The sequence below is a fragment of the Rhipicephalus microplus genome, chromosome 1 (genome assembly GCF_043290135.1).
Source record: "Rhipicephalus microplus isolate Deutch F79 chromosome 1, USDA_Rmic, whole genome shotgun sequence".
NCBI classification, from domain to species: domain Eukaryota; kingdom Metazoa; phylum Arthropoda; class Arachnida; order Ixodida; family Ixodidae; genus Rhipicephalus; species Rhipicephalus microplus.
Genome location: NC_134700.1, coordinates 145,414,329 through 145,422,034, shown reverse-complemented (window position 1 = coordinate 145,422,034; position 7,706 = coordinate 145,414,329).

Genomic DNA, 7,706 nt, shown 5'->3' with positions numbered 1-7,706 from the left:
TCAGCCTTACCAGCGCAATTTTAAACTCCGCTGTTGCCAAATACATGCACTTTTTAAAGCGACATTAAAAAGCTCCTCTGAGTACACAAGCATTTCGGTTGAACGATAGTGTTTCACTGATGACGGCCCCACAATTTGCAGCGCTCTCAACAGGTGGTGTTCTCTGACAGTTGAAAACACAAACACAAACAACAATCGCCATTCCTCTTCGGCGATTTTACTTCGTCTCCACATGTGTCCGAATCTCAGCTGTGATTGTCCGACAGGTAGAACTTATGCACATGGCACGGTCAATAAAAGACATGGTGCATGCGACTGTTGCGATTGGTCACCTTTTCCCTGAGCGCCTGCTTTTTGACGCTTTCGCAGATTTCATACACCGTGTCTGTGAGACAGTGGCATGCCTTCCCTGTATTCGGTTTGCATGGTCATGGCCAACGTCTATGTCACACGAAAACAGTACTGCGGTTTGGTAGCGTTTTTAGTGTTGCGATTTTTTGCTTACTCAAAATTATCTTCAAGCCTGCCAAGTACTGCTACTATCAGGTCCATGACAGGAGTGTCTCAGGAACATAAGAGCCCCATTACTATGACATGGTGATAAATCGCCGGGGTAGGTCTTTAACGTGTTTAGCGTGTAAGTGTGTGTAATGTGTTTAACGTGTTAAGCACGACATTCGCGCTCAAGACGAACTATTTGAAGAACATTCAGCCCAGTGAATAACGCAACAAACTCGGGAGAATGTTCCTTACCGTGCTAGCAGGTGGTATACAGTAGATACGTCAAATGTCAAAGTCTTTTACCCTCCGGTAAATATAGGGATCACCTGCAGAACTTTCATTAGGAGGAAAAACAGATAGCAGTTGAGTAACACCGTGCTACGTGAGCGAGCTATAACGAAAGTTCTGCTTTTAGACTTATCTTAGCAGACAACAGGCGAATCCTGTTGCACTAGGCTATTGGAAAACTGCTTTCTCGCTTTCGCGTGCTCTCTGAGACGCTTTCATCTTTCTTTGCTCTGATATTACATGCTGTGGCAAGAACCTAAACAGCATCGTACAGCACTGTAGCCAAATGAGCGTAATAAAAAAGCAATTAGTCTTCGGCTTTAAGGCTTGGCGTAGACTGAGCGCTGTGCGGAGATTCCTTCAGTGATTTACAGCACTCACGATTTCGTGAAGCAGTGTAGCCCAGACAAAAAAAAACGCTAAGGCTTAAGGGCGAAAACAATTCATGAAGCACATTATTACATATAATATAGAAGAAGAGACAACATGTGACCTATACAGGCAGCACAAAAGTGAATCTCAAGACAAAATGAGCCTTGCTATAAAATAAGAGAGTAAAAGAGAAAAGAAAAAAAACAAAAAAATACCTTGTATTTGCATGTTTCGCTTCAAATACTGTCAACAGACGAAAGTCTTGCGTCTGAAGACAGTGAACAAAACGTTTATTTGGTGTTCTGCGTGAGAAAATTGGTGAATTGTATCCTGGAGGCGCTACGTCAGAGTGTCTCGATCCGTGCAGCGAAAGCGAAAGAGCGCATCGAGGCACGTTAGTGAGCCTTTATGTCCACACGTCTCCGTGTTTTAGGGTGGTGACAACTTCGGTCTTGGTTGCTTACAACTGGCTGAAACGGCAGCCATAATGGACGGTCCACCATTTTGGTTCTGAGCAGTCGCTCATTTACATTGAAGATCGCGTGGGTTTCAACGAGGAGGCGATAGTTATTTTATAGCAAGTTCTGAAAGCTGTAGGGTTGTTTTTTGAAGCTAGCCGCCGTTTTGTATACAGGAAAAGACGTGTTCGGGACTCGAGTTTGTATAAACTACCGTTAAAATAGTTCGTTTCTCCGACCTGGCAGACCCACCGCATTGACGGAGTGAGAATATTTAGGGAGTCTATATTAGTGAGGAGGAGGGGGGGGGGGGGACCTGGATATCTCTGTGAACGAACTTTAACGTCCGCACGGCATTCATGAAGCAAATTCACCTTGTCACTGCAGGCACCTGAAAGGCCTTCTCATGCAAGGATCGAGACTGTGCTGTGTTATATGACGGTACCCATAACGAAAAGTGACGCAGATGAACAACTGGGTAGCTCGCGATGTTCTCTGTAAACCGCATAACATCCGCTAGCCTGTTTCTCGTACCTTGAATACTGCTTCTGTTCGTAGCATAATTTCTTGCAGCAAGTTTAGATCCTGCGAACGAATCTGCACAATGGACTGCTTAAAACCTTACAAGCTGTAGGCATTGCCAGAAAATAGTAGGGAACTCAATCATGTTACACCCCCCCCCCCCCAAGCCTGCATGTTAGGCTAGATGAAAAGCAAAGGAGAGCAAGAAGGAACAGAGTTTTTCCAGGTCATACTTTATTGGAAACAGCAACCAAACAGCATTTCACCTTAATTTTTTCAGACCACCCTGGCTCTTTTGCTGGAATCTTGTGCCCTCACAGTGGGCCTACAATAAAGCAATAAGACAAAACTTCATACACGGCGCCGACTACATATACGAAGTCCATGCGCATTTCTCTCAAAAGAACTAAATAACAACTAAGTTCACGATATCAAATCATCTTTGTGGCTGGTTATGAAACGAAAGCGCGGCGAAAATAACGACGCTGCACCAATCTCCCATAGGGCTTATTTGAGTTATGGGCTAACAACGGACTTGCTTAGTGCACATGTAACGCAAATTTCAGAACCGACAGACAGACAGAAGGATGGACTTACACGAACAGTGAATTTGTCGCATTGTTTATAATTAAAGTGAAATCCTTTTTGCCATTGTTGAGCGAGTTTCGGTGTGGTTCGGCGTGTCATTGAAGGAAAGAAAGAATACCCCATGGCAAGGCCCACAAGGTTTATTTGTGTTGCAACTGTGCAAACAAGTTCGTCGGCTCACCTCTATGCATCTCCGAATGCCCATTCTGAGCGACCGAGGTGAAAGTGCAGGAACGCGACCATCTGCCAGCGAATGAAGACGCGAACGCGAGCGCCTGTTTCCGAAGCGTCGCGTTCGCGAGGGTTCGGAAACTGATGAAACGCAGATAGTGAATGCATGCAGGATCACACGCCCGACTAGTCATATAATTCGATTGGTGAACCACGCTTCTACTACGAGGGTAAATAAACAAGTATTTTTAACGTAACCAGCTTTCGCTCGCATAACCCGGCGTAGCCGAACTAAGCCTGATCCATTTTTAAATGCGAAAGGTTTTTTAGCGAACTTCGGCGACTTTGAGCGTATCTATCTATCTATCCTATCTATCTATCTATCTATCTACCTATCTATCTATCTATCTATCTATCTATCTATCTATCTATCTATTTATCTATCTATCTATCTATCTATCTATCTATCTATCTATCTATCTATCTATCTATCTCTCTATCCATCTATCTATCTATCTATCTATCTATCTATCTATCTACTCACCTTTGAGTTTCAGCTCTCCTGGCTGTGTAAATAATGGTGTCGATACCAAACTTAGCATGGTAAAACATGACTGTATGAAGAACATATTTCACTAGCCGTGAAATATTTTTTCATATTTCACATGAAATCATGACATGTATGTCATGAATCTCATGATTTACATCTCAATGTCCTGCAGCTCATGCGGTGGCTTTGTTCACATGGCATGTTGCAAAGCTAGTATGGTATGGCATGATTGATTGCATGGCGAACACAAGTGACCGACAATGACATGAAAATAATGACATGCGTGTCATATAACAACATAACTACGTGCCACGCTCATGATGCGCTCACGGCCGTTTCGCAAGCGTCACATATACCAAACTTGGTATTACAGTAAGTGAATGGATGACGAAGGTACACATGACTGGTGCAGACACGATAATCAAGAAATGCGTGCCATGTAACGAAAGACTACATGCTACGCTCATGATGCGCTTGCAGCTGTTTTGATAGCTTCACATGTATCGAATTCGCTATTACGTTACGCGAACGGACGGCTGTATTTGCGATGGAGGCGGAAAGGTTGTAGGCCCGTGTTCTGAGATTTGGGTGCACTTTAATAAACAAGAGGTAGTCGAAATCTCCGGAGCCCTCTACTACGGCGTCTCTCATAATCATATGGTGGTTTTCGGACGTTAAACCCCCCATATCAAACAAATTGGTAAAAGTAAGTTTAGCGAAATGACCTCCAGAAGCTCATGAGCATCATGAGCATGGCATGTAGTCATGTTGTTACATGACATGCATGTCGTTATTTCCATGTTAGGGTCTGTCACTTGTGTTCACCATACAATCATGCCATACCATACTAGTTTTGCAACATGCCATGTTAACGAAATCACCGCAAGAGCGGCAGGACCTTAAATTTTAAATCATGACATTCATGGCATACATGTCATGATTTTTATGTTATTGATGGTGAAATATCTTTTTCACACAGTATTGTTATGCCATACTAAGTTTGGTATCAATACCACTATCTTAACGGCCAGGAGAGCTAAACGTTGTAAGTGGCTAGATAGATAGATAGATAGATAGATAGATAGATAGATAGATAGATAGATAGATAGATAGATAGATAGATAGATAGATAGATAGATAGATAGATAGATAGATAGATAGATAGATAGATAGATAGATAGATAGATAGATAGATGCGCCCCAAGTCGCCCAAGTTCGCTAAGTAATGCTTCGCGTTTCAAATGGGCTTTGCTCAGCGCCTCGGCTCAACATATATCCTTGCCAAATGAACAATCCCGAATTTCAAGCTGCGTCTCTAAGTAAGGAAAGTCGATTTTAGAACAATTCTATAAAACACTGGTGGCATAGATTGAGAAACAGATTGAATGGCTTGAAAAGGGAAAAAAAATAGGATGACAAGCAAGGCCGTAGTGCAACCAAAGCAGCAAAAAGTACAAAGAAAAGGGAAGGAATATAGCCTCGAGGGAGCATACAAACAAGAGCAGGACAACTCACTTTCTGAAGATTCACGTACCGTATGTTTTCTTCTATTCCATTTCGAAGGGATCGAACAGACATTCGATGTTGAGGGTGCTTTAAAACGCAATAGAGGAAAGTCGTAAAAAACCTGAGTTAAAGCGAAGATGCATCGTGCGCAAAGTCTAACACCCTGGGGATCCCGCAGTCGTATGGAGCCAAGTCGTTGTGGTTCGCGTTCCTCGCGAATATTTTGGAAACGACCAGTAAAATAAAGTAAAGAACATGAAATACAGACACTTTTGTGGAAGCTTATTCTGAACTGATGAAGAAGAGAAGTGTAAGCGATGACAAATGAACTACGTTTAACAATTCCTGTGTCTGAATTGCTTGACCGTTAGGAAGCTGTGAACTTCTTGGCTACGTCGCGACGAACTTGTGTTCTCAGGTGAGCGAAAAATTTCAACCCCCCTTCCTGCCCACCCCTCCAAAAAAAGTTGAAAAACTGGAGTATAGTTTAGCTACTTCCTGCCTCTGCGTATTGCTTGTGCCCCAAAGAATAAGCTGGCGTACAGTACTTAAGAACGCCAGATATATGATGAGACCATCAAAGTTGTGACATCGGCCTCGCCGCGGTGGCCTAGTGGCTAAGGTACTCGGCTGCTGACCCGCAGGTCGCGGGATCAAATCCCGGCTGCGGCGGCTGCATTTCTGATGGAGGCGGAAATGTTGTAGGCCGGTGTGCTCAGATTCGGGTGCACGTTAAATAACCTCAGGTGGTCGAAATCTCCGGAGCCCTCTACTACGACACTTCTCATAATCATATGGTGGTTTCGGGATGGTAAACCCCACATATCAATCAAATTTGGTATAACGTTAGCGAAACGGCCTCTAGCGCATCATGAGCGTGGCGTGTAGTCTTGTTGTTACATGACATGCATGTCAGGCATCTGTTCTCTTGCTTCCTTTCTTCGAACACATATTTACACGCATATTCACTGTGTGCGCAATAAAAAACTATTCTAAAGCTAACGCTTTCTGTCATTGCTATTTTGTTCTATGCCTTGAATTATTTTATTGTTCACATTGACTTTCAACTTGCGAAAAGTGAAAATACGCTTCTGAAGATCAAAGTGAGGACATCATTGTGATGGCCAGTTTATTTAGCTCAAGTGTAAGGTGAAACATATTTCATCATTGGCAGCACTCGTACAGATTGGTTTAGGGGACTCACTCCTAATGTCTATTGCACTTCATTCAAAAAGTGATTTTTGAAGTGGTTGGTAATAATGTTATTACTAATGGAAATACTATTTGTATTATTAGTAGTAACATTATAATTGGTAATATTTATAATATTATTACAATGACAAGACACGCGGACAAGCCGAGACCCTAAAGCAGAGGTTTGAAACTCACCTCAGCTATTGCGAGCCACAATCACAAAGTTTTGTCCTGGATAGGCTGGGAAAGTGAAGTTAGAAGCGAAAAAGGGGGGGGAGCACTTTGATAAAATAGTCGAATAACATTCTGATTCACAAGTGGTCCTTCCCGTATCATCTATATGAATAATTTCTGAACTGAATTTGTCATCATGATCCAAAGAACACATCAATACTGGTCCCGAGAATGAAATATGCAACATGGACACCAATACTGAAAATAGTTTTGTTTCATGATTATAATTCAGGACACGGTGTATACATGGGGAGCCCACGAAAAAAATTTGGTTGACAGCAGTCATGTCTTTGAAGGCTGTACACATTACGAAAATACAAGAAACAAAAAAAGTATACTGGGCAGAAATCGTTTTTTTTTTTCGTTGGCTGCAACGGGCCGTAAGCAAAAGCGCCGCGAACCGCACACGGCCCGCTGGCCGCGTGTTCATGATTCCTGCCCTAAGATACTTAACCTCTTAAAGGGAAGCACTGACGCAAAGCATAACGTGTGCCATCGCATAGAAATGCATTCTCTAAAAAGCAATGAAATAACAAGTGCCGCATGAAGAATTTTGCTCTAGAACAAAAACATTAAATGAAGAGCAACAAATCTTCAAATGCAACAATGTGTCAGACCAGTGCATGAATGTGGATGAGTTCATAGGGCTTCTATATTTCGCTGAATCTAGAAAGAAGAAAAAAATATTCTACAGAACAAATTTCTTTTAGGATGTTCTGCATGAAAACACACGACTCCGACATATTTAACTGACTTGTTTCGTTCATGTCACTTGTTTATCGGATTCATGGTGTTCATGATGCGTCGGTCTCTATTACTTGAGCTGCGGTGCCAAGTCTACTGTATTGGTTACGTGCCTATGAAGTTTGGCTTCGGCACACTTGCGCTTGCACTCCGGAAGTTCGTTGGTAGTCTGCGTCTCTCGCTGCTGAGGACGACTCCTCTACAAGATGCCTAGCCGGTTCCGCTTCGCTCGGCCGGAACGTCGTGAAACTTGACGCATTTATGCGATCTCTGCGATCTGAAAGTGCGCTTGTAAGTTGTATTTCACTCAAGTGAAGATATAGTATTTCGTCTCTTGCGCTAAGCTGCTGAGGGCACGATGAAATCATGTTCTTGATTAGGGGCTACCTTTAACACCGAACGCAATGTCTGTCGTTCTTAAACGATTGCACATTTTCTGTACTACTTTCCGTCGTTTTATATTGATAGACTAGTCACGCACTCCAGCTGTATTTTTGACTAATATTGGTAACACTCAGCTTCGAACCATCATCCCTAGCATCAGAGCTGCGGATGTCCACGTATTCTGTTATGCTATG